General features: G+C 40.8%; 1 protein-coding gene across 1 annotated transcript in view; it reads right to left on the reverse strand.

Annotated features, from left to right (window-relative positions):
• Nucleotides 1–1414: 1414 nt before the first annotated feature.
• The window catches only part of LOC118670789 (cyclin-Y-like protein 1), a 49527-nt gene continuing 24731 nt past the window's right edge, over nucleotides 1415–26210 (reverse strand). The window contains exons 10-13 of the mRNA XM_036338198.1: nucleotides 16898–16989; nucleotides 3732–3820; nucleotides 1778–1845; nucleotides 1415–1552 (exon numbers count right to left, since the gene is read on the reverse strand). The gene's annotated coding sequence lies outside the window, so the exon portion shown is untranslated. The remainder of the gene's footprint in view (nucleotides 1553–1777; nucleotides 1846–3731; nucleotides 3821–16897; nucleotides 16990–26210) is intronic.

The raw sequence follows: 26210 nt of genomic DNA on the forward strand, positions 1-26210 counted from the left end.
AGCCCCTCTCCCCAGCCAGCCCTGCCCCCAAAAGGCCCCCATCACCCCAATGGGCCTGCAGCCCCTCTCCCCAGCCAGCCCTGCCCCCAAAAGGCCCCCATCACCCCAATGGGCCTGCAGCCCCTCTCCCCAGCCAGCTCCACTCCCAATGGGCCCCAACCACCCAATTGGCCCACAGCCTCTCACCCCAGTCAGTTCTGCCCCCTATCAGCACCCCCCCTCCCCCCACACTCTGATCAGGGGCAGGGCTGGCTGGCCAACCACCCATGGCCCTCCCCACAGCTGGCCCAACCCACAATAGCCCCCCCACCTCAATTGGGGGCAGGGCCCACCAGCCAATTGCCTGCAGCCCCTCCCCCCAGCCAGCCCAGCCCCGATTGGGGCCGGGCCAGCCGGCCAACCTCCCGCCATCTCCTCCTCCTGACCGGCCTGGATTCGCGGATTGGGGCCAGGCAGGCAGGACCCCACCTGTGCACGAATTCATGCATGGGCCTCTAGTAGTTTCATAATGTTACAAATAAAAGGAAGCTGGTAGAGATTATGCAAAGCAAAGTTGTCACCAGATGTTCTTTCTTTAAACTTTCCTCATTTCCTTCTTTTTTCCTTTTCATTCTTCCTCACTTTCCTTCCTTCTCTGCTCCTTCATTCCCTTCATTCTTCCCTTTGTGTTTCTCTGGTACTGTCTATTATTCTTTCTGGCTGGCAACATAGCAGAAAACTATGTCTATACTAATAAAAGGGTAGTATGTTAATTAGGGCAGAAATATTCGGACTTCCTTCTGAACAAAGCTGCAGCAGCTGCCTGAGGCTCACGCAAGCTGCGGTTGGCCAGCCAGAGGCTCAGGCAAGCCACGGATGGTGGCTGCCGCTGTGAGAGCTGGCCTGAGGCTCAGACAAGCCACGCACGGCTGCAAAGTCCGAGGCTCAGGCAGCCATGGTGGCCACCAGTGGCAGCAGCAGCAGGATGATGGGGGCAGCGCCTTCCTGATCAGTGGGATTGGGGCTAAACCAGCAGTTGGACATCCTCTGAAGGGTCCCAGATTGGAGAGGGTGCAGGCTGGGCTGAGGGACCCCCCCCCCCCCGCACAAATTTCATGCACCGGGCCTCTAGTTGATATATATATAATAGCCATTATCTTACACAAAATTTTTTCAAGTTTCAGTAGCAAAAATACATTATTTTAAGTATAGGGAAATTGTTAGAACTGCAGCATAGGCAAGCTTGTCCACAGAAACACTTGGTAAGATTATTTTAGTTTGCTTTTTACATATATGTCTACTTTTCACCTTGAACTGTAATAGGGAAATGCCTAGAACGGTGCCTGGTGCAAAGCAAGTAGAGCAAATGTAAGCAAAGTTTTACAGAATAATTTTAATGTAAATACATAGAAAAGTACTTTCTACAGAACCACATCAACTTTCAATGTCGTTACATTCACACTGTGTTCCAGCTGTCCTCTGTATTCAGATGTATTTTTCCCATCTCTTCTTTTTTTGAAGCCATTTTCTTTGTAAATGATAAGCCATTTTTTTTTCTCTAAAAGTGTTGTTTCTAAGACATTAAAGAAAATATATTGGTTAACATTAACTTGCTATTTAGAAATGCAAAACAAATATTTATAATATGACAATATATTAGAAATGAATAGTCATTCCTGTCTTGTGATTTGTGAGGTTACTCTGAGTATAAATTTGGGAGGGTAGTTAGTAAGGGGTAAATTTCCATTTGTGGTTAAACAGGATGAATATACGTATTTAACACATTGATGCAATTTACCTCACTGCACACACTCAGGGAACTAGTCCAGTTTCAGATCAGAAAGGGTCTCTTAATCCACAGCTGTCCTGGGAAGATGAGGGAATTTCTAAATCACCTTCAGTTGGAGGATGTCTGAGTGACTTAACCACAGTCACACAGGCACACCATAGGGAAACATGATATAATACATGAAATGTGACTTTCCTTTGTGAATCTCAGGACTAATATTGATCCTGGATGTACCAGAAAGGATATCACTGCACAGAGCAAGAACCCCAGATCTCCTCAGAGCTCAACCTGTGGGTCGCAAACAATGAAAATACATCCTGCATATCAGATATTTAAATTACAATTCATAAAAGTAGCAAAATTACAGTTATGAAGTAGCAACAAAAATGATTTTATGGTTGGAGGTCACCACAACATGAGGAACTGTATTAAAGGGTCACAGCATTAGGAAGGTTGAGAACCACTGCTTCAGAGGGTTCCTTAGCATATTCAGCAAGAGAATGGATCCATACATGCATGTGAAAAACTACCCAAGGCCACAGAGAGGCCCATCCTAAAGGATTAGAGAGAACAGTGCCCCTCACCCACCTGTCATGTCTATTCTCAACCACCCTGGATAAATTTTAGTCACCATGCATTGGGTAGAGTATTAAAATGGGGAATAACTAGTCCCAGATGAAACATGGTTCTGGCTCCACCTAACAAATGTTAAAAAGCAAGACCTATAATAATCAAACTGCTTCTAAATAAATTACCTATATCTCAGGAAAAAGCTAAAAACATTTATAAGCACATAAAAATACTCAGCACCCAGCAAGTAACATTCATGGTATCTGGCATCCAATCAAATACTACTAAGCATATAAAGAAGCAGGGAAATATGGCCCATTAAATGACTAAATCAATCAAAATTGATCCAGAAATGACACAAATGATAGAATTAAAAGAACATTAACATAGATGACATAATTGCATTCCACATATTCACAAGGCAAAGAAGAGACATGAAAAATATAAAAAGGACCAAAATAAGTTTTTTAAATGTAAGACAGTAATACTGTGAATACATTAACGACATAGTAGACAATTCAAAAGAAGAGATCAATTAATGTCTGTTGAGAAACAGAAACCATCCAAAGGAAAAGACTAAGAGAAACAAAATTACAAATGAAGAGAGTATCAGTGAGATGCGGGACAACATCAAGCAGCCTAATATGTCTGTAGAGAGGAGAGAGGGGATAAAAAAGTATTTGATAATACTGTTTATCATCACTGCTTCTATTCTACTTTATACTGGAGGTTCTAGTCCATGCAATCAGGCAAGAAAAGAAATACAAAAAGAAGAGAATTTGAAGAGAAGAAATAAAACTACCTTTATTTATAGATAATATGGTCATTTGTGTAGAATATCAATTGGTATCTGGAAAAAAACTACTAGAGCTATTAAATGATTTTTAATAATTCAGAATACAAGATAGATACAAAAATTGCTTTTCTATATATATATTAACATCTATTTTGGAAAAAAAAAGTTGTAATAGTAAAAATTATGAAATTCCTAGGGATGAATATATCAAAAAGATGTGTAAGGCTTGTACACTGTAAATTCATAACATTGATAAGAAAAGTTAAGGATACCTAAATAGATGGAGATACATATTTGATTCATGAGTTGGAAAACTCAGTATTATCAAGAGATCAACTGATTCCAAACTGATCTATAGAGTCAACACAATTCCAATAAAAAATTCAGCAATATTTCTTGGTAGAAACTGACAAGCTGATTCTAAAATTTATATGGATATGTTAAAGGGCTTAGATTAGCCAAAACAATTTTAAACATGAAGAACAAACTAGAAAGACTAGTACTATTTATTTAAAGAATGATAAAACATACAATAACCAAGAGAGTAAATTAGACATATAAGTCAAAGAACAAAAAAGAGTTAAAAAATAGACTTACTTTTGACAAAGACGCAAAGGCAAAAACCTTTCCAAGATTTTTGAAACTCTAATTTAAGCTCATCATAAAAAATACATACAATGTCAAATCTGAAAGAAAAGATATAAAAATATTGATAAGCACACACAAATGAATTGAAAGCTTCTTGTAGTAAAACATGATGTAAGATAACCCTATACAATAAAAGCCTAATATGCAAATTGACCGAACAGTGGAACGACCAGATGCTATGATGCGCACTGACTACCAGCGGGCAGATGCTCAGTGCAGGAGCTTCCCCCTGGTGGTCAGTGCACTCCCACAGGGGGATCATGGCTGGTGAGCCCAGTGGCAGTGATGAGAGCCTCTCCCGCCTCTGCTGCAGGCAGGCAGGTAAGGAGTGAGGGGTCCCAGACTGCAAGAGCCCTGGACTGCGAGAGGGATGTTTGACTGCCAGCTTAGGCCTCATTCTCGGGGGTATAGGGCCTAAGCCAGCAGGAAGCCAATCCCCTGAGGATCCTGGACTGCAAGAGGGCACAGGCTGGGCTGAGGGACCCCTGCCCTCCAGTGCACGCATCTCATGCACCAGGCCTCTAGTTTAGAATAACTCCATTGGAAATATCAATACTTCAAATAGCTCTGCCATTAATATACCTTAAACAGCCTGTGGTGTTACCATGCCTCCCCATCAGTGGTCATGTCTAATGGGCACTCCCAGTCTAGAAGTTATCCATTGTACTGGTTGCCACTAAAATGGACTAGGACTCATTGAATAGGAATTAGCATCAGGCAAAAATTAGGGGGGAAACTTGGGGCATTATGTTGCTCTCCAAAGCAAAGATATTTTCAGAGATGTCCAGAAGCCAACTTGGGAGAAAACTCCCACTAAAAAAAAGTGGCGAAAAACCGAATTAATTACAATAAATTGAAATGAGCTGACCTTGCCATTTGATTAGTGAGTTCCTGCTAATACCAAAAGGAACATGTGACAAAAGTAGATTAAAAGACTACCATACATATTTGGATTTCCAATATTAAAAAAATTATGATTCAGCATTATATCAATGTAACCAAATTATGTAAATCTTACACTTAGTCTAGAAAATAAGCTACCTAAGATGTAAAAAATAAGCTACCTAAAATGATTATTTACAATTTTAGACCAACATTTATTGATACGGTAAATTGCCAATGTTATTTTAAAAAGTAATCTACCACACAGCCTATGGGGTATAGGAACATGGATTTATGTATTTACTGGAATACATAAACATTCATAGCAATATTATGCAAGTGTATGTGTGCTTGTGTGTGGGTGTTTGTACACCATAAAATTAATAGGATGGTGCTGGAATTACAAATGATTTCTCTTTCTCTTTAAACAGGTTTAGACTCTAAATCAGAAAATGTTATGTATTATTGAAAATTAAAAGCACTTACTCTAAGAGAAAAATCAGTTTTATCATTTTTTCTACAGGAATTACAAGTATAGTTTATAGTGTGAAATAAAGTAAAAAAAAAAAATAGTTATCTATAATAATAAAAGCATAACATGCTAATTAGACTGGACAGCCAAATGACCTTCCAGACATCATTCCGGATGTCCTTCATGACGACCTTCCAGACAAAGCCGGGGCTTCGAGGGCCGAGGCAAGCTGCCACCGCTGCGAGGGCCGATTGCGGAGCACCGGCCAGGTGGGCAAGGCTTCCCACTGTGCAGCATGGATTGCAGAGCCTCAGCAGGGTGGGCAGGGCCTCCCTGTGGGCAGCGATCAATGGCAGAGACCCAGCTGTGTGGGCAGGGAGGGAGGCCCAGGCTACCCAACCGGTGGTACTGCGGTGGGTGGGCAGGGCCTCCCTCTGTGGGGCATCGATCTGGGGCTCCTGTGACCCATCGCCCCACAGAGGGAGGCCCAGGCCACCAGCCAGCGATGCTGTGGTGGGTGGGTGGGGCGAGCCAGCTATCGACCCGCAGAAGCAGGCCCAGGCCAGCCAAGCAATCACATCCCATGCCTTTTGGCCCGCAGAGGGAGGTGACCGGTGGCAGAGTGGGGGTGGCGCTGCACAGATGACAAGCAGTGGCAGCGATGGGGGTGGGGACAGCTGCTGGCAGCCGGGGGAAGGAAAGCCCAGATAGGCCCCTCCCCACCAGCCCTGCCCCCAGTTGCCCCCCTCCCCCACTCCTGACCCTGACAGGAAGGAGGAGGGAGCCCGATTCCCTCCGTCCCTCCCCCGGCCAGTGTCATCTACAGAATATGTCTGAAGACCAACTACTGGCACAACATTCATCTGAAGCCGAAAGAAGCTGGCATTGCCGACACAATGTATCTGAAGACCAACTACTGGCACAATGTACCTCTGTAGCTGAAAGAAAGCAGCGTCAACAGAAAATGTCTGAAGACCAACTATTGCACAACGTACCTCCGAAGCCGAAAGAAGCCAGCATTGTTGACAGAATATGTCTGAAGAACAGCCATCGACTTGTACTACCAATACTGGTAGGAACTGCCTTCACAGCAAAAATGAAGCAAACGAGGATGCAATTATTGAACATAGTTGTGGTGGAATGACTGTTAGATGTCAATTTTGTCTATCACTAAATTTCTCCAGTGAAAAACCATCTGATGGAAAATTTACTCGATGTTGTAGCAAAGGGAAAGTTTGTTCAAATGATATATGTTTTCCAGAATACCTGGCATATTTAAAAACATTAATGATAAATGAAGATTCTGACAGTAAAAATATCATGGAAAATATTCATTCGATAAATAGTTCTTTTGCTTTTGCTTCAATGGATGCAAATATTGCACCACCATCAGGATATGGGCCATACTGTTTTAGAATACACGGACAAGTTTATCACCGTAGTGGAACTTTACATCCTTCGGATGGTGTTTCTCAAAAGTTTGCTCAACTCTATATTTTAGATATGGCCAAAGCGACCAGTAAAAGATTAGCAATGCCAGAAAACCAAGGTTGCTCAGAAAGACACATGATCAACATCAACAACCTCATGCATGAAATAAACGAATTAACAAAATTGTAAAAGATACTACATGAGATAGAAAAGGAAGCTCAATCTGAAGCCGCAATGAAAGGTATTGCTCCCATGGAAGTAACAATGGCGATTAAATATGATCATAATAGTGATCCAGGTAGATATAATTCTCCCCGTGTAACAGAGGTTGCTGTCATATTCAGAAACGAACATGTTGAACCTCCTTTTGAAGGGGCTTGCGCATTCATTGTAAACCAGATCCCAATAATCTGAATGCCACTAAAATGAAACAAATCAGTATCCTGTTTCCTACATTAGATGCAATGACATATCCTATTCTTTTTCCACATGGTGAAAAAGGCTGGGGAACAGATGTTGCATTAAGACTCAGAGACGACAGTGTAATTGACAATAATACTAGACAAAATGTAAGGGCACAAATGACACAAATGCAGTATTATGGATTTCATCTCTCCGTCCGGGACATGATCAATCCTATATTAAATGCAGGAAAATTAACTCAATAGTATATTGTCGATTTATATTCAAAAATGGAAGCCAATCAGATAAATTACATTAAAGCAAGCCAATCTAAGTTGAGAGTTGAAAAATATAGTGGTTTGATGGATTATCTCACATCTAAATCTGAAAATGACAATGTGCTGATTGGTAAAATTATAACACTTCCATCATCTTTTGAGGATAATCCCAGAAATATGTAGCAGCGATATCAGGATGCTATGGCAATTGTAATGAAGTATGGCAAGCCCGATTTATTAATAACCATGACATGCAACCCCAAATGGGCAGATATTACAATTTACAATGCTGGCAAAAAGTTGAAAACAGACCTGACTTCGTAGCCATAGTTTTTAATATTAAGCTGAATGCTCTTTTAAATGATAGATGTAAATTCCATTTATTTGACAAAGTAATACCTAAAATTCATGTCATTGAATTACAGAAACGTGGACTGCCTCACATGCACATATTGATATTAGATAGTGAATCCAAATTACGAACAGAAGATGACATTGACCGTGTAATTAAGCCAGAAATTTGAGATGAAGACCAGTGTCCTCAACTTTTCCAAATTGTAAAATCAAATATGGTACATGGACCATGTGGGATACAAAATCCAAAGAGTCCATGTATGGAAAATGGAAAATGTTCAAAGGGATATCTGAAAAAATTTCAAAATACAGCCATTGGAAATATTGATGGATATCCCAAAGACAAACGTAGACCTGGTAGCACCATATCTATTGGAAGTAAAATTGTTGATAATGCTTGGATTGTCCCTTACCCCTTGTCCCTTATAAGGCACACCCGTATTTGTGCCTTAAGTATAACTGTCATATGAATGTTGAAGTCTGCGTATCGATGAAAAGTGTCAAATATTTATTTAAATACATCTATAAAGGGCACGATTGTGCAAATATTCAAATTTCTGAAAAAAATATTATCAATCATGACGAAGTACAGGACTTCACTGACTCCAGGATGTGAGTGCTCCTGAGGCTGATTGGAGACTTTTTGCAATGCAAATGCATGACCAATCTCATGTAATCATAAGATTAGCTATTCATTTGCCAAATGAACAGAATTGTATTTTCATACGGACGATTTTGCTGAAGTTACAGATAGGGCTAAAAGATGTAACTCGACTTTGATGGCTGGTTCTTACTGAATAGAGAAGATTCTTATGCGCATAATTATTATTATTGGGAGATTCCACAACATTATGTGTTTAATAATTCTTTGTGGACAAAATGCCAAAAGAGTGGGAATAAACTATTAGGTAGACTGTTCACTGTGAGCTTTAGAGAACCAGAACAATATTACCCTAGACTTTTGCTTCGGCATGGAAAAGGTGCGATAAATTTTGATGATTTGCTTCTGCATAATAGGAGGTGTAATTTATGATACATTTTTTGAAGCTGCTAAACATCGAGGATTATTGATGACACTATCTGTAAAGATATGATTGACGATGCGATCATCCTTAATATGCCCAAACAACTACGGCAACTTTTTGCATACATATGTGTGTTTGAATGTCCTTCTGATGCAAATTATGAGATGAGAATAAATTTCATTTTATTGAAGATTTTTGTTGGAAATTACACTGAAGAAAAGGTCCCTGTGTGAATTGTGAAATGCATGCCCTTAACGAAATTCAAGAGGTATTCACATTGCATGGAATGATATGTTCACATTTCAAACTTCCAGACTATCCTTTACTTATGAATACAAATACATGTGATGAATCCTACGAGCGACTATTGGCAAAGGTTTTGATAAATTATCTGAATGATGAATAGTTGGCAGCCTTTCAGATTATAACTTCAGCCATCGAAGATCAAACTGTACACCCCAAATGCTTTTTCTTAGATGGTCCAGGCAGTAGTGGAAAAATATATCTTTATAAAGTTTTAATACATTACATTAGAGGTCATGGTGGTACTGTTTTACCCACAGCGTCTATATGAATTGCTGCAAATTTACTTCTCAGTGGAAGAACCTTTCATTCCCAATATAAATGAACAATCCCATTAAATGAAACTTCAATTTCTAGACTCGATATAAAGAGTGAAGTTGCTAAAACCATTAAAAAGGCCCAACTTCTGCCCTAACCGGTTTGGCTTGGTGGATAGAGCATCAGCCTGCGGACTCAAGGGTCCCAGGTTTGATTCCAGTCAAGGGCATGTACCTTGGTTGCAGGCACATCCCCAGTGGAGGGTGTGCAGGAGGCAGCTGATCGATGTTTCTCTCTCATTGATGTTTCTAACTCTATCCCTCTCCCTTCTTCTCTGTAAAGAATCAATAAAATGTATTAAAAAAAAAAAAAAGGCCCAACTTCTCATTATTGATGAATGAACCCATGGCATCCAGTCATGCTATAAACGCCATAGACAGATTACTAAGAGAAATTATGAGTCTGAATGTTGTATTTGGTGGGAAAGTTCTCCTTCTCGGAGGGGATTTTCGACAATGTCTCAGTATTGTACCACATGTTATGGGATCAGCCATAGTACAAACGAGTTAAAAGTACTGTAATGTTTGGGGATGTTTCAGAAAGTTGTCTCTTACAACAAATATGAGATCAGAGGATTCTGCTTGAGCGAATGGTTAGTAAAACTTGGAGATGGCAAACTTGATAGCAGTTTTCATTTAGAAATGGATATTACTGAAATCCCCTGTGAAGTGATTTGTAACTGATCTATTATTGAAGCCACCTTTGGAAATACTATATCTATAGATAATATTAAAAATATATCTAAACGTGCAATTCTTTGTCCAAAAAATGAGCACGTTCAAAAATTAAATGGAGAAATTTTGGATATACTCGATGGAGATTTTCACACATTTGAGTGATGATTCCATTGATTCAATGGATGATGCTGAAAAGAAAAATTTCCCATCAAATTTCTTAATAGCATTAACTCCTGTTGGAATGCTGTGTCATAAATTAAAACTGAAAGTGGATGCAATCATCATTCTACTGAGAAGTCTTCATAGTAAATGGGATCTTTGTAATGGCACTAGATTTTTTATCAAAAGATTATGACCTAACATTATCAAAGCGGAAGTATTAACAGGGTCTGCAGAAGAAGAGGTTGTTCTGATTCCAAGAATTGATTTGTCCCCATCTGACACTGACCTCTCATTTAAATTAATTCAAAGACAGTTTCGCATGATGCCAGCATTTGCGATGATTATCAGTAAATCACAAGGACAAACTCTAGACAGAATAGGAATATTTCTACCTGAACCTGTTTTCGAACATCGTCAGCTATATGTTGCTTTCTCTCAAGTTCGAAGAGCGTGTGATGTTAAAGTTGTAAATACTTCATCACAAGGGAAATTAGTCAAGCACTCTGAAAGTGCTTTTACTCTTACTGTGGTATACAGGGAGATATTAGAATAAGTTTAATCAATTTATCAGTCATTGCTTGTATCAATGTTTTTATATCATGTTTTTGTTGCTTTCATGTTTTGTTGTTTTATACCATGTCTTTGTTGTTATATCATATTGTTATTGTTTACCTATATTAATAAATTTATATATTATTTTCATATACATTTTACTAATTTTCTTTAATATCTGAAATATCTATTATAGAGAAAGGGCAAATAGCAACACTAAAATATTTCCTCTAATTAATTCCCTTTCAATGAGCACGAATTTGTGCACCAGGCCACTAGTATCAAATAATAGGGCAGTACATTTTATATTACAGTCAGAATATAATATGGCTAAAATATAGTAAAAATGTCCATAACTTTTTTTTTGTTTTTGTTTTATTTATTTTTTATTTTTTTTAATTTATTTTTTTTTTATTGCTTAAAGTATTACAAAGGGTATTACATATGTGTCCATTTTATCCCCCCGCCCTAGACAGTCCCTTAGCCTCCCCTATCCCCCAATGTCTTATGTCCACTGGTTATGCTTATATGCATGCATACAAGTCCTTTAGTTGATCTCTTACCCCCCTACCTCCTGCCCCGCAACCCTCCCCGGCCTTCCTGCTGCAGTTTGACAATCTGTTTGAGGCAGCTCTGCCTCTGTATCTATTATTGTTCAAAAGTTTACGATGGTCTCTATTATCCATGAATGAGTGAGATCATGTGGTATTTTTTCTTCATTGACTGGCTTATTTCACTTAGCATAATGCTCTCCAGTTCCATCCATGACGTTGCAAATGGTAAGAGTTCCTTCCTTTTTAGAGCAGCATAGTATTCCATCGTGTAGATGTACCACAGTTTTCTAATCCATTCATCTACTGATGGGCACTTAGGCTGTTTCCAGATCTTAGCTATGGTGAATTGTGCTGCTATGAACATAGGGGTGCATATATCCTTTCTGATTGGTGTTTCTGGTTTCTTGGGGGATATATTCCTAGAAGTGGGATCACAGGGTCAAATGGGAGTTCCATTTTCAGTTTTTTAAGGAAACTCCATACTGTCTTCCATAGTGGCTGCACCAGTCTGCATTCCCACCAGCAGTGCATAAGTGTTCCTTTTTCTTCACATCCTCTCCAGCACTTGTTGTTTGTTGATTTGTTGATGATAGCCAGTCTGACAGGTGTGAGATGGTACCTCATTGTTGTTTTGATTTGCATCTCTCGGATGATTAGTGACTTTGAGCATGTTTTCATATGTCTCTTGGGTTTCTGAATGTCCTCTTTTGAAAGGTGTCTATTTAGGTCCTTTGCCCATTTTTTGATTGGATTGTTTATCTTCCTTTTGTTAAGTTGTATGAGTTCCCTATAAATTTTGGAGATTAGGCCCTTATCAGATATGACATTGGCAAATATGTTTTCCCACACAGTGGGTTTTCTCGTTGTTTTGTTGATGGTTTCTTTTGCTGTGCAGAAGCTTTTTATTTTGATGTAGTCCCATTTGTTCATTTTCTCTTTCGTTTCAAGTGCCCTAGGAGCTGTATCAGTGAAGAAATTGCTTCGGCATATGTCTGAGATTTTGTTGCCTTTGGCTTCTTCTAGAATTTTTATGGTTTCCTGTCATACATTTAAGTCCTTTATCCATTTTGAGTTTATTTTTGTGTATGGTGTAAGTTGGTGGTCTAGTTTCATTTTATTGCATATATCTGTCCAATTTTCCCAACACCATTTATTGAAGAGACTATCTTGGCTCCATTGTATGTTCTTGCCTCCTTTGTCAAATATTAATTGAGCATATTGGTTCGGGCTGATTTCTAGGCTCTCTATTCTATTCCATTGATCTATATGCCTATTCTTGTGCCAGTACCAGGCAGTTTTGAGAACAGTGGCTTTGTAATACAACTTGATATCTGGTATTGAGATCCCACCTACTTTGGTCTTTTTTAGGATTGCTGCAGCTATTCGGGGTCTTTTTTTATTCCAGATGAATTTTTGGAGAGTTCGTTCTAGATCTCTGAAGTATGCCGTTGGTATTTTAATGGGAAGTGCGTTGAATTTATAGATTGCTTTGGGTAGTATGGACAAAAAATGTCCATAACTTTCAGTTTTGTACATTGTATATCATTTGGGGGAACTGACCCACTGTCATCTTGTACAGGGTACTTTCAAAAATCAAAACTAGCAAAAGCTTCTCCTGTTAACAGCCCAGATTAGAGGTGAAAGTTAACTCTACCTTCTTGTCACTCTCTTCCCTCTGCTTCTGTCCACAACCAACAAGTAAATTACAAGTCAAGAATCTAACAGAAATCAGGTCAAGTGTAGTGAAAGTCAAACACTGGTTTTCGAATGGGCTTCTTTCCTTCCTGCACTCCTACTGGGAATGAAGGCGTGGTTATTTATTTTTTTATTTTTTCCTAAAGCTAAATTTTAAAAAGTATCTTCCTCACACTTAGGGCTACAGGGGAGTTAAACTAGTAACTTCCACAATCATCTCTGTAACAGCAGATATTGGCTCACATACATAGTTTGTGGTATCAGCCTCATTATCTTATGTAACAACTTATAAATGATTGCTGTGAAGAAAGATTAATGTGGGTACATTAAATAGACCTGAAATGACTTCAAGAAGCCTGACAGCTACAATTATTTATGAATAACGCACTGAACACACCTTTTCTCCTAATATTTTAAATGTATCTCTCACCTTTTCAATTTTTCTAAGACTAAGTTTTCTTCTTGTTTGTTCCCACTGTCTTCTTTCCTCTCTGTCCATCCAGAGGCAGTGCTGCTCTTCTGCTCCGCGCTCACATTGTTCTCATTTCCTACTTATCCAAATCCTACATCATAAAACCCTAACACGCAAATTGAACAAATGGCGGAACGACCAGTTGCTATGATGCGCATTGACCACCAGGGAGCAGACGTTCAATGCAGGAGCTGCCCCCTGGTGATCAGTGCACTCCCACAGGGGGAGCACCACTCAGCCAGAAGCCGGGCTCACGGCTGGTGAGTGCAGTGGTTGTGGCGGGAGTCTCTCCCGCCTCCACGGCAGCGCTAAGGACCCCTTGGGGGATGTTCAACTGCTGGCTTAGGCCTGCTCACCACATACCCTAAGGAGTCCCGGACTGTGAGAGGGTGCAGGCTGGGCTGAGGGACCCCTCTACAGTGCACAAATGTCGTGCACCGGCCTCTAGTATCTAAATAAAAGTACAAATGCAAATGAAGGTTAATTGGGTGTACCCATTATAGTGACATCAGCTGCTTTGATATGCCCAAACCACCTCCTTACTCACTTTTTATTTCTTGAACTACAGGAATTTTACAGTTTTTCTATCAGCTCTGTTCATGGATTTGTAAGCCAGCTCTCACCATGTTTTGTTAGACAGCTCTCTCTACCATGTTCTTATGGCCAAGACAATGGTAAAATGTGGGGCAGGCTCATTAAAAACATTTCGCACAGTAATATTCATAATTCAGTGGGTTTAGGGATAAGTTTTCAAAGAAGGCTGGGATATTGAAAATTGATTTCACATCTAGGAAAAAACAAAACAGATTTGAATTTTCTAAGAAAAAGATGTATCCTGGGTCCCCTGTGACTTACAGAGCCTTGAACAAATCTTCCATCTATAGTCCAGGTTTTGGTATGTCAATATGCTTACGGAATTACCACAAAATGAACCCAGAGAATATAAAAGTTAGGCTGTGCAGCCCAATCCCTCACCTTAAAGGAGGAGGAGAGAGGAGGAGGAAAAAACTATAATGTCCCTTCACTTCCTAATATGTGCGCTTGACCGCAGAATGGTAATGGTTGACCACGAAGAGGTAATATTTGAAGAGGTACACATTTTCACTTAGGGACAATGCATATTTATACTGGCATTAGATAGTTTAATCAGACATCTATTTTTGACTTTGCACTAATAACTTCCTCAAATTTGATGCTGTCAACCATTAAAGATGAATCATAAAAAGCATGTGCTAAAAGATTCTTTTCCTCCATTTCCAATTATATGAAGGATTTTGGATCTGATTCTTCCTTTAGTTATCAGTTTGGATTACCTCTGGGACTCCCAGGAAGCCTGGTGGACATTGCTCTTCCTTCCCTTGCCATCTAAGTTCCCAATTTCTGTACCTCTTGGTCTCTCCCTTCCTCTCTATACTGAGGGCAGTAGTGGAGTTAGTGTCTAGTACAATAAAAAAATTCCTAACTCCAATTCTTTCTTGAATTTTTCCAATGTATTTGAGTTCACAACCTATACATAAAATATGCATTAACTTCAATTTCACCTGGGCCTTATTAATTGCTCCTGGTCCTTAAAAGATTGGGTGTCTTCCCATAACAACCAATTTTGGAACTGTGCAGCATCAGAAAATCCAGGTAATTGATTGTTTCCTTGTAGTTTATTTACTTGTTTTGCAAGCAATTTCTATTTTTAAAAAGTGTGTTTCATATATATGCATATATATATGTATATGTGTATATGTAAATAGGAAGTGTTTTTAAGATTTACAGAAATAAAACTGTTCTTTGACATACCTTTTTATATTTAGTGTTTAGTAAAATTCCTGTACTTTATAAATAACTAATTCTGTTTAACTGCATTTAAATCTATTTTTGAATCCATTACAGACATGGGTAACTGAACCAAAGTAAAAATTTCTCTCTCTGAAAAGGAAAGATAAATATCTCATCATACATTTCCATCCATTCTAAAAACAAACAAAAAATGAAAATATGGAAGAAGGGCAGAAGCTCTAGATACAGAGGGGAAAATGGGGGATGATATAGAACACATAAAGGTATAGGAAAGTTATTCTCATTTCTATACTACTCTCTTACCTTAGAACGTACATTTGTAAAAGAACACATATGCATACCTTTCTAATGTTTATTCAATCCTCTTGATTCTAAAATCAAATCCACTCACTCACTAACTTCGAGTCAAAAATTGAAAGGAGCCTGGCCAGTGTGGCTGAGTTGGTTGTGTGTTGTCCCATGAACTGAGAGGTTGCTGGATTAATTCTCTGCCAGGGCACCTGCCCGGCATGGGCTTGAACCCCATTAGGGGGCATGCAGGAGGCAGCTGATTGATGTGATGTTTCGCCCTCACATCAGTCTTTCTCTTTTCTCCCTCCCTCTCTCTCTAAAAAAAAAAATCAAAACTATTTTTTAAAAATAATAAAATTAAAGGATATCACTATTTATACCCACTCACTCTACACCTAATTATTCACTTTACCTTTATCATATAACTAGAGGCCTGGGATACGCGTGCACCAGTGGGGTTCCTTGGGCTGGCCTGTGGGGATCGGGCCAAAACCTGCTCTCAGACATCCTCTGAGGGGTCCTGGGTTGTGAGAAGGCACAGGCTAGGCCAAGGGACCCCACCAGTGCACAATCAGGGCCAGGGAGGGACCACAGGAGGGCTCTAGGGCATGTCTGGCCTGTCTCGCCCAGTCCTGATTGGCCAGACCACAGCAGCAAGCTAACCTACTGGTTGGAGTGTCTGCCCCCTGGTGGTCAGTGAGCGTCATAGTGACCGGTCGAATGAACAAGTGGATCCTTAGCATATTAGGCTTTTATTATATAGGATTTTTTACTGGCTGAACATAGCTGTATGTGTGTGGGTGCAAACACGCAGTGTGCATGTTCTTGAATCACCCACAGGACATTATAACTGTGCTCACTGTTCCCCTCCTGTCACACCGGCTGGTTTTGGTTCCAGCTTAAGAATTGTGCTGTCGCCGAAACCGGTTTGGCTCAGTGGATAGAGCGTTGGCCTGCGGACTGAAAGGTCCCAGGTTCGATTCCGGTCGGAGGCATGTACCTGGGTTGCGGGCACATCTCCAGTGGGAGATGTGCAGGAGGCGGCTGATCGATGTTTCTCTCTCATCAGTGTTTCTAACTCTCTATCTCTCTCCCTTCCTCTCTGTAAAAAATCAATAAAATATATTAAAAAAAAAAAAAGAATTGTGCTGCCACAATAGACTCTTTATATTGGCCCCAGCTCTGATAGAAGGAACACATTGGAGTAGCAACTGAATTACTAAATTACGCCATTTACCACTGACATATTAATAGATGACCTGGTCCCTTTCCTTCTCTTGGCCAAATAATGCAACCTCAAATTATTCTTTATTCCTGTTTTAAATTTTCATTTGGAAAAAATATTTAATTAGTCTGTCAAAATTAGAGGTAAAAATATTTTAAGAAAGTACTTGTCATACAAGTAAACCTTTCTTCCAAACCCTATGTAGGAAAACAAATTAAGTATTTAACTTACGTGTTCTTTTATGTAGTTTTCTTTTGAAGTTTAACTTTAGACTTGTTAAGATATGGCCTGTACCTATTAAATTCTCTCAAGTTACATGCAACCTAAAAAACAAAACAATAACAAAAAATATAAATACAAACATTTAAAAATCATAGCAATCACTTTCAGGAGGAAAATAGTAATAATATAAAATTTGATAACATTTTGGTATCAAGTAATAAATTGCTAATAACTTTGTAAGTAGTATCTCTATAATTGTTAAGCAACATAAGTATCTCTCTACAATTGTTGACCAACAGGAAATTTCTACCCAAATTCATTACTTAAAAAAAATATGACTTATAAATTTAGTACACACAATTGAAGTTATTAGAATAAAATACCAATGCAATAATAATATCCAACACAAATCTACACTAATAAGAGAGAAACATGCAAATTGGTGTCACTCCGCTACATCCACCAGCCAATCAGGATGAGCATGCAAATTAACCCAATAAAGATGGCAGCTAATTTGCATATGCAGGTGCAGAGCTAAGACTGAAGGCTCCGCCAGAGCGAAGATTGAAGACAACTGAAGACTGAAGACAACTGAAGACTGAAGAGGCTTGGCTTCTCTGCTGTGGCTGGAGCGGAGAAGCCTTGAGGCTTGCCTTCTCTGCTGCGGTTGGAGTGGAGAAGCCTCCAGGCTTGGCTTCTCCACTGCAGCCGGAGCAAAGGCCTGGGTCCCGGGTGCCGGAGGAAAACCGGTGCTGGCAGCCAGGTTTTGCACAAATCTCTTCGTGCAATGGGCCTCTAGTTAGAATATAAGACTATCCTTATGTTCTATTAAGATTCTATCACCCCACCAGTGTTGCTCAGTGGTTGAGTGTCAATCCATGAACCAGGAGGTCATGGTTCAATTCCTGGTCAGGGCACATGCCTGAGTTGTAGGCTTGATCCCCAGTGGGGGGCATGTGAGAGGCAGCTGATTGATTATTCTCTCTCATCATTGATGTTTCTATCTCTCTCCCTCTCCCATCCTCCCTGAAATCAATAGAAAAAAAAAACTAGATTATATATAAAAAAGATTCTATCAGGCTAATTTTGCTATGTTGCTATTTTGTCTCAAATTTTTTAAATTTCATAAGACATAATCCTTGACAAGCATACAGAACCATTGGAGACAGAGAAAGAGAACTATGATACAGTTGGGAAATTATATCTTCAAATTATTTTATCATCACCTTTTGATATTACAAATAAAAACAAAATGGAAGAAGTAGCATCATTTAGAAACAACTGTCTTCTGATTTCCCTTGACCCAAAATACTAAGTAATTTATAGAATTTCCCATTAAGTATCTCTCATGACCAAGTTAAAGGTGAAAACCATCCCTACCCCAGTGAGGTATAGGAGCAAGCTTATATCAAGTCTTGGAAATCCTCAATGATTAAAATGAAGTAATCTTCAACCCACTTCGTTACTGCTGGTGGTGTAGCCTCCTTCCTTTAATCTCTTCTAGATATCTTTGCGTGAATGATATGCTCTTAAATGTGGATCATGGAGACTATTATATTGGTTTTCCAAAAGTCGACAATAAGGATCAGTCAGATTGAAACCATAAGGTTGAAAAAGCTGCAAATACAGATTTTAAAATATGACAAATGTGAAATTATGAATTTAATTTTTAAATATCAACCTATTAAAATGTATAGAATAGTCATTGAAAATAAAGCATGCAAGAAGAATTTGAAGTGGGGAAAACCACCAACAGAAAGATTTGGATTGAGTAATGCTAATTGCTTATTCCTACTTTTCCCCCACTGACCTGAATTATTCTAAACATCCACCCTCACGCAATTCCTCCACTGATCTCCATCTGTCCCTGGCCCTGAGCTGAGAAGAAAGGAAGAAATGAAAAGAAAGAGAAGAGGATAAAATTTGTTTTAATGTGTAAAGCTAATGCCAAGTTTCTTCATTTCCCTCCTCCCTCTTCCAGGTCAAGGCACTGTACTCAAAGTATACAGAGATAATATTAATAATTATGACTATTGTATCTCAATAATCTGAAAATGAAGAAAATGGACAATCTTCCAAGATGCATGGATACAAGTTTATTAAAATAGAAGTAAAAGTCTGATGTTAAAGATGACGGATTAAAAAGTTATTGTATCTTGGAGGTCTTATCTAATACAAGAAACACAACAATCTTTGAGTGCTTCAGTCAGGAAAAAAATTCAAGATCTGAATTATAAAGTTCAATACATGGAAGAACCAGTTATAAAGGATATTGATAGGAATTGTGATTTCTGCATGTGTAAAGAATACAACCTGTGTTGTTCTGTCTGGCAGTAGCCATGTCAGTCATATTTTGAACACAAAGTAGCCTGGCTGGGTGGGATCCTCAAGGAACTCCCTTAAGATAGGTGGGAGGACACTTCATATGTGGGCAAAGGGGCAGATTGGTGGAACCCAATAGGATGCTATCTTTCCTTTCCGTTTAAAGCTTCCTTGGAAAGTTTCTGTTCTCATGCTTAAAACCAGACTTTACTCCCTTCCAAGGGGCCTAAATCATAAAGTGTAATCATTCCTTAATTGCCATTGCTTCCCTGAGAAGGCAAAGAAAGGAATTCTAAGGGGCAATGTCTTGAATTCAGTGAAGCCAGATATGAAGCAACCAACAATCGTGAGTCAAGGATCGGTCTGTTTCTTTTCGATGTTGACATTTAGCTGTTGACTTCTTTTAGATATTGACTTTTAGTTGTGATAAAATGTTTCTCAAGATCAAACCTGGGCTACTGACCTATAAACAAAGAACAAATTTTAAACAAATCATTCACAGGAGCTAGTGTAACCCTATTGCTGTCAATTAAAATAATTAGTTTCCCTTTAAAAAAATATAAAAAACCCTAAAAGTGTATATATTACTTCATTGAGAAGCTTTTACTGGAAGAAAAGGAGAGCTCTCACAAACTCAGTCTTCAAGGAAGTAGTTTGTTGCTTAATTATCCTATCTAATAATAGACAAACATGGTAATTAACTGTAACTTCGCAACCCTTCCCATTGGCTAATAAGGGCGATATGCAAATTAACTGCCAACCAAGATGGCGGCCGGCAGCCAGGCAGCTGAAGCGAACAGGAGGCGTGGTTGCTCCAATGATGGAGGAATCCGAGGATCCCCGCCTGCTGCTGCCGGCCTCGGAGATGCAGTCGAAGAAACAATGTTGCAATTATAGAAGCTAAACAAACTCCAGAAACCTGCTTTCAGCCATCTGGGCTCAGAGATGGAGTTGCAACAGTGTTTCAATTATAGAACTCAAACAAACCCATATACCTGCTTTCAGCAGCCAAGGTCTCAGAGCTGGAGCCGAGCCTCAGAGTTAAAGCCGCCTCTCAGTTCCAGTGACAGCCACAGAAGGTAAATAAATCCCAGAATTAAAAAATGAAAAAGAAAAAAAGGAGAGGTTGGGAGCTTCAGTCACCTGCCAGCCTGAAAACGGCCCTGAGCCCCTCACCCAGACTGGCCAGGCACCCCAGTGAGGACCCCCACCCTGAAGGGGGTGTGACCAGCTGCAAACAGCCATCAGCCCCACATCCAGGCTGGCCAGGCACCCACGTGGGACCCCCACCCTGATCTGGGACACCCATCAGGGCAAACCAGCCAGCCCCCACCCGTGCACCAGGCCTCTGTCCTATATAGTAAAAGGGTAATATGCAAACTGACCCTAACAGCAGAAGGACTGGGAATGACTGGTCACTATGACACACACTGACCACCAGGGGGCAGACGCTCAATGCAGGAGCTGCCCTCTGGTGGTGAGGGCGCTCTCACATGGGAGGAGCTCTGCTCAGCCACAAGCCAGGCTGATGGCTGCCAGTACAGCGGTGGTGGTGGGAGCCTCTCCTGCTTCCTCAACAGCACTAAGGATGTCCAACTGCAGTTTAGGCCTGCTCCCTGCTGGCAAGTGGACATCCCCCGAGGGCTGCCGGGCTGCCAGAGGGATGTCAGATTGCCATCTTAGGCCCAATCCCCCGGGGAGCGGGCCTAAGCCAGCAGGTGGTCATCCCCCGAGGGGTCCCAGACTGCGAGAGTGCACAGGCCCGGCTGACGGACCCCTCATGCCACCAGAGTGCACAAATTTTTGTGCACTGGGCCTCTAGTCCTATCTAATAATAGAAAAATATGGTAATTAACCATAACTTCGCTACCCTTCCCATTGGCTAATCAGCGAGATATGCAAATTAACTGCCAGCCAAGATGGTGGCCGGCATCCACGCAGCTGAAGAGAACATGAGGCTTGCTTGCTTCAGTGACGGAGGAAGCCAAGGTTCCCCACCTGCCGTAGCCCAGCTCTGAGCTCCAGATGCAACAATGTTGCAATTGTAGAAGCTAAACCAGGGGTGGGCAAACTTTTTGACTCGAGGGCCACAATGGGTTCTTAAACTGGACCGGAGGGCCGGAACAAAAGCATGGATGGAGTGTTTGTGTGAACTAATATAAATTCAAAGTAAACATCATTACATAAAAGGGTACGGTCTTTTGGTTTTTTAGTTTTATTCATTTCAAATGGGCCGGATCCAGCCCGCGGGCCGTAGTTTGCCCACGGCTGAGCTAAACAAAACCAGAAACCTGCTTTCAGCCGCCAGCGGGCTCAGAGCTTAGAGCACCAGTGATGGCAACAGAGTTTCAATTATAGAAGCTAAACAAACCCAGATACCTGCTTTCAGCCAGCCACAGCCTCAGAGCTGGAGCCAGCTCTCAGCTCCAGTGACAGCTATAGAAGGTAAATAAATCCCAGAATTAAAAAAAAAAGAAAAAAAGGAGAGGTTGGGAGCTTCAGTCACCTGCCAGCCTGAAAATGGCCCTGAGCCCCTCACCCAGACTGGCCAGGCACCCCAGTGGGGAGCCCCACCCTGAAGGGGGTGTGACCAGCTGCAAACAGCCATCAGCCCCTCATCCAGGCTAGCAAGGCACCCAAGCGGGACCCACACCCTGATCCGGGACACCCATCAGGGCAAACCAGCCAGCCCCCACCCGTGCACCAGGCCTCTATCCTATATAGTAAAAGGGTAATATGCAAACTGACCCTGACAGCAGAAGGACTGGGAATGACTGGTCACTATGAAACACACTGACCACCAGGGGTAGACGCTCAATGCAGGAGCTTCCCTCTGGTGGTGAGGGCGCTCTCACATGGGAGGAGCTCTGCTCAGCCACAAGCCAGGCTGATTGCTGCCAGTACAGCGGTGGTGGTGGGAGCCTCTCCTGCTTCCTCAGCAGTGCTAAGGATGTCCAACTGCAGTTTAGGACTGCTCCCCGCTGGCAAGTGGACATCCCCCGAGGGCTGCCGGGCTGCCAGAGGGATGTCTGATTGCCATCTTAGGCCCACTCCCCTAGGGAGTGGGCCTAAGCCAGCAGGTGGTCATCCCCTGAGGGATCCTAGACTGCTAGAGGCCACAGGCCTGGCTGAGGGACCCCTCCTCCCCCCCGAGTGCACAAATTTTTGTGCACCGGGCCTCTAGTAATTAAATAAAGACAATTTGGGTGGGGGGGATGAATGTAATAAAGAACAGAGAGAACATCTTTTTAAAAGTAGCTGACAAGTGCCCTGGCTAGTATGCTCAGTGGTTGGAGACCTTGCCTGCACACCAAAGGGTCATGGATTCAATTCCCAATCAAGGGTACATTCTTAGGTTGTGGTTCACTCCCCACCCCTGGTTGGAGTGCATGAAGGAGGCAACCAGTTGACCAGTTGATGTGTCTCACATAGATGTTTCTCTCTCTCTCTCTCTCTCTCTCCCCCCCTCCCTCCCTCCCTCCCTCTCTCCTCCCTCCTCTCTCCCTTCCACTCTTTCTAGAAAGCAATGGGGGAAAAAATCCTCGGGTGAGGATTAACAACAACAACAAAAAAAGTAGTTGACAAGTGAATTAATATTTGACAGAAAATGGTAGTACTGCAAACAATATATTTGAGGAAGCAGACAAAAGAAAGACAGGGTTAAGTTTAGATACAAAAGAGGAGTGATATAGGTTTCAAGCACGCTTTAGGAAAGCTAGTTTGTGTGAATGTGACCCAGTAAAATTGTGTGAGGTAGGCATGTGTTCAGTTAGCTTGCTCTATCTTAGAACAGATTTGTTTTAAAAAACAAATATTTTCTATAATGCATAATCCATGGACACAGACAATAGTGTGAAGGCCTGGGGCGGGGGGCAGTGGCAGCCTAGAAGGGGTCAATGGGGGGGGGAAAGGGACATATGTAATACTTTCAACAACAAAGTTTAAAAACAAGTATTTTCCAGAAGCAAAGCCTGCATTAAGAAATCATGTTTACTGGGCAAGAATCAAATACTAAAGAGCCCTACACATTTCTGACAACAGTGAGTAGAAGGGTAAGCGGATCACTCAGAATTCTTCCTTATAGAATTTTTTTGTGTTAATAATCAAAGAAATGATTTTAAAAGCACTTACTGGACCTCCTTCAGTGTTAGTGATTGAGTCAAGGGCTGAGGAGGTTTGAAGGTGGGAGTAGCATTGAGGACTAAAAACAAAAACTTGAGGGAAGTACACACTATAACCCACTATGATTTAAGTTGTAAAATTGTAAATATAGAATTGTAGTGTTGAGTAAAACTATACAAATCAAGGACAATGCAAATTCTAAAAATTTGGGGGCTATGATAGTTCAGGAAAAAAATCTTGAAAGATGGCTGAAATTCATAGACTGAGGAGCAAAGGGTACTATCATTCTAGTGAATTATTTTCCACTCATTTCCTTCAACTGTAATTTTTTTTAAAAAGTTATGCTTGAAAACCTGAAAAAGAAATGTCACTGAACTGTTTAAATTTTTAAAATTCTTCCTTGGAAATGTGCTATTAGAATTTGCCAATGTAACTGCAGAGGTAGGAAAGAAAACAATGACATCACAGACACATTTTAGCTCAAGGAGGCAATAGTGCATCATAGTCCCACAGGGAAAGCAAGATGTATATCACAATCAATCAAAATGTACTTTCTAGAAATAATAGTTAATGGAATGCATTATAGGTAGAATAAGTAATTTATTCAATACTAGAGGCCTGGTGCACAAACTCGTGAATGGGTGGGGTCCCTAGACCTGGCTGGTGATCAGGGCCCATGGAGGCTGGCTGGGGGGAGGCAGGAGGGACTGCAGGAGGTTGGCCGGCGGCCACGGGGAGGGACCAGCTGGGCGGCGGGATCATGGGAAGCTGGCTGGCAGGGGGACTGCACAAGGTTGGCTGTGGGAGTGCACTGACCACCAGGGGGCAGCTCCTGCATTGAGCATCTGCCCCCTGGTGGTCAGTGAGCATCATAGCGACTGGTTGACAGGTTGTTTCGGTTGTTTGTTTGTAACGGTCACTTAGGCTTTTATAGCTATACTAATAAAAGAGAAAGATGCAAATTGACTGTATCTTCCAACGCCCATCAGCCAATCAGGAGTGAGTATGCAAAGTAACCCAACAAAGATGGCAGGTTAATTTGCATACACAGGCATGGAGCGGCTAGGGCAGCCGTGGGCAAACTACGGCCCGCGGGCCGGATCCAGCCTGTTTGAAATGAATAAAACTAAAAAAAGAAAAGACCGTACCCTTTCATGTAATGGTGTTTACTTTGAATTTATATTAGTTCACACAAACACTCCATCCATGCTTTTGTTCCGGCCCTCCGGTCAAGTTTAAGAACCCATTGTGGCCCTCGAGTCAAAAAGTTTGCCCACCCCTGGGCTAGGGGCAGGGCGGGACGCTTGTGTTGTCACCATGACAATGACGCAGGCGTTCCGCACCACCCCAGCCACTCCAGGCCTCTGGGCTGGAGTGAAGGTGGAAAGGCAGCTCTGGCCAGAGCAAAGGTAGTTCTGGCAGCCAGGGGAAGGAAGGCCCATTCTTACACGAATCTTTGTGCATCGGGCCTCTAATATATAGATAAGCACTTGGAAGTACCAATTAGCAAAAGCTACCTGCTAGCAAGATAGTTCCTGGAAAGAAAAATAGAACAGCAACTACTTTCATGTAGCTTCTGTACCACCAGAAATCTCCATTTTACTAGTTCATTATGGCAGTTTTTAGACCAGTTACATATTAATTTTCAAAGGCTAAAAACTATAGGATATATGATTTTTATGAGAATAGTTATTTATTTTAAAGAGAAATCTTCACCCTGCCTGGGTGGCTTAGTTCCCATGCACTGAGGGGTCATGGGTTTGATTCCTGATTGCGGTCTTGATCCCGGGTCTCAGGGACTGTACAGGAAGCAAACGACAGGTGTTATCTCTCTCACATCTATGTTTCGTTCTCTCTCTCTGCCTCCCTTCCTCTCTCTCTAACATCAATGAAAAAAAAAGAGAAATCTTCAAAGGCTGAAAAGCTGAAATTAAAGCTCATATTTAAAATAATTCATATATAGCAACAATGTCCAGAAAGTTCAGGAGGAAAGGAAACAATGAATAATGGGAAAAAAAAGAGTATCCATTTTGCTTTAGGAAACAACAAAAAATATTTAAGAAATTTTCTAATGTCAAAAAAATCGCTTCCTCCCCCCCCCCCAATATCAAAGTAAACATTAAAGCATTTGAAACTTTAGTACATAGAAATATACTTTAAGCTTTCTAAATGAGAGTTCCAATGCTCAAAAGAGAATGTCATGTAGGCTAACTAGAACTTTTAAAAAAAATTTAAAAGATAATTTCCCTTTTCTCCAAAAATGAAAGCAAAAATAAACAAATGTAGACAACCTGGAGGAAATGGACAAATTCCTAGAAAAATACAACATTCCAAACAGGAAGAATCTAAAAATCTCAACAGGCCAATAAATATGGAATAAATTGAAGCAGTCATCAAAAAGCTTCCATCAAACAAAAGCCCAGGACCAGACAGCTTCACAGGGGAGTTTTACCAAACATTCAAGGAAGAACTAAAACCTATCCTCCTCAGACTACTACAAAAAATTCAAGAGGAAGGAACACTTCCAAGCTCATTCTATGAAGCCAGCATCACCCTAATACCAAAACCAGGTAAAGACAACACAATGAAAGAGAATTACAGGCCAATATCCCTCATGAACATAGATGCCAAAATCCTCAACAAAATCTTAGCAAATCGGATCCAGCAGTATATCAGAAAGATCATACACCATGACCAAGTAGGATTTATCCCAGGGATGCAAGGATGGTACAATATCCGCAAATCAATAAACGTGATACATCACATAAACAAATTGAAAGAAAAAAACCACATGGTCATATCAATTGATGCAGAAAAAGTGTTTGACAAAATTCAACACCCATTTTTGATAAAAACTCTCAGTAAGGTGGGAGTAGAA

This window comes from Myotis myotis, unplaced genomic scaffold (genome assembly GCF_014108235.1).
Source record: "Myotis myotis isolate mMyoMyo1 unplaced genomic scaffold, mMyoMyo1.p scaffold_m19_p_1, whole genome shotgun sequence".
In the NCBI taxonomy this organism is placed as follows: Eukaryota; Metazoa; Chordata; class Mammalia; order Chiroptera; family Vespertilionidae; genus Myotis; species Myotis myotis.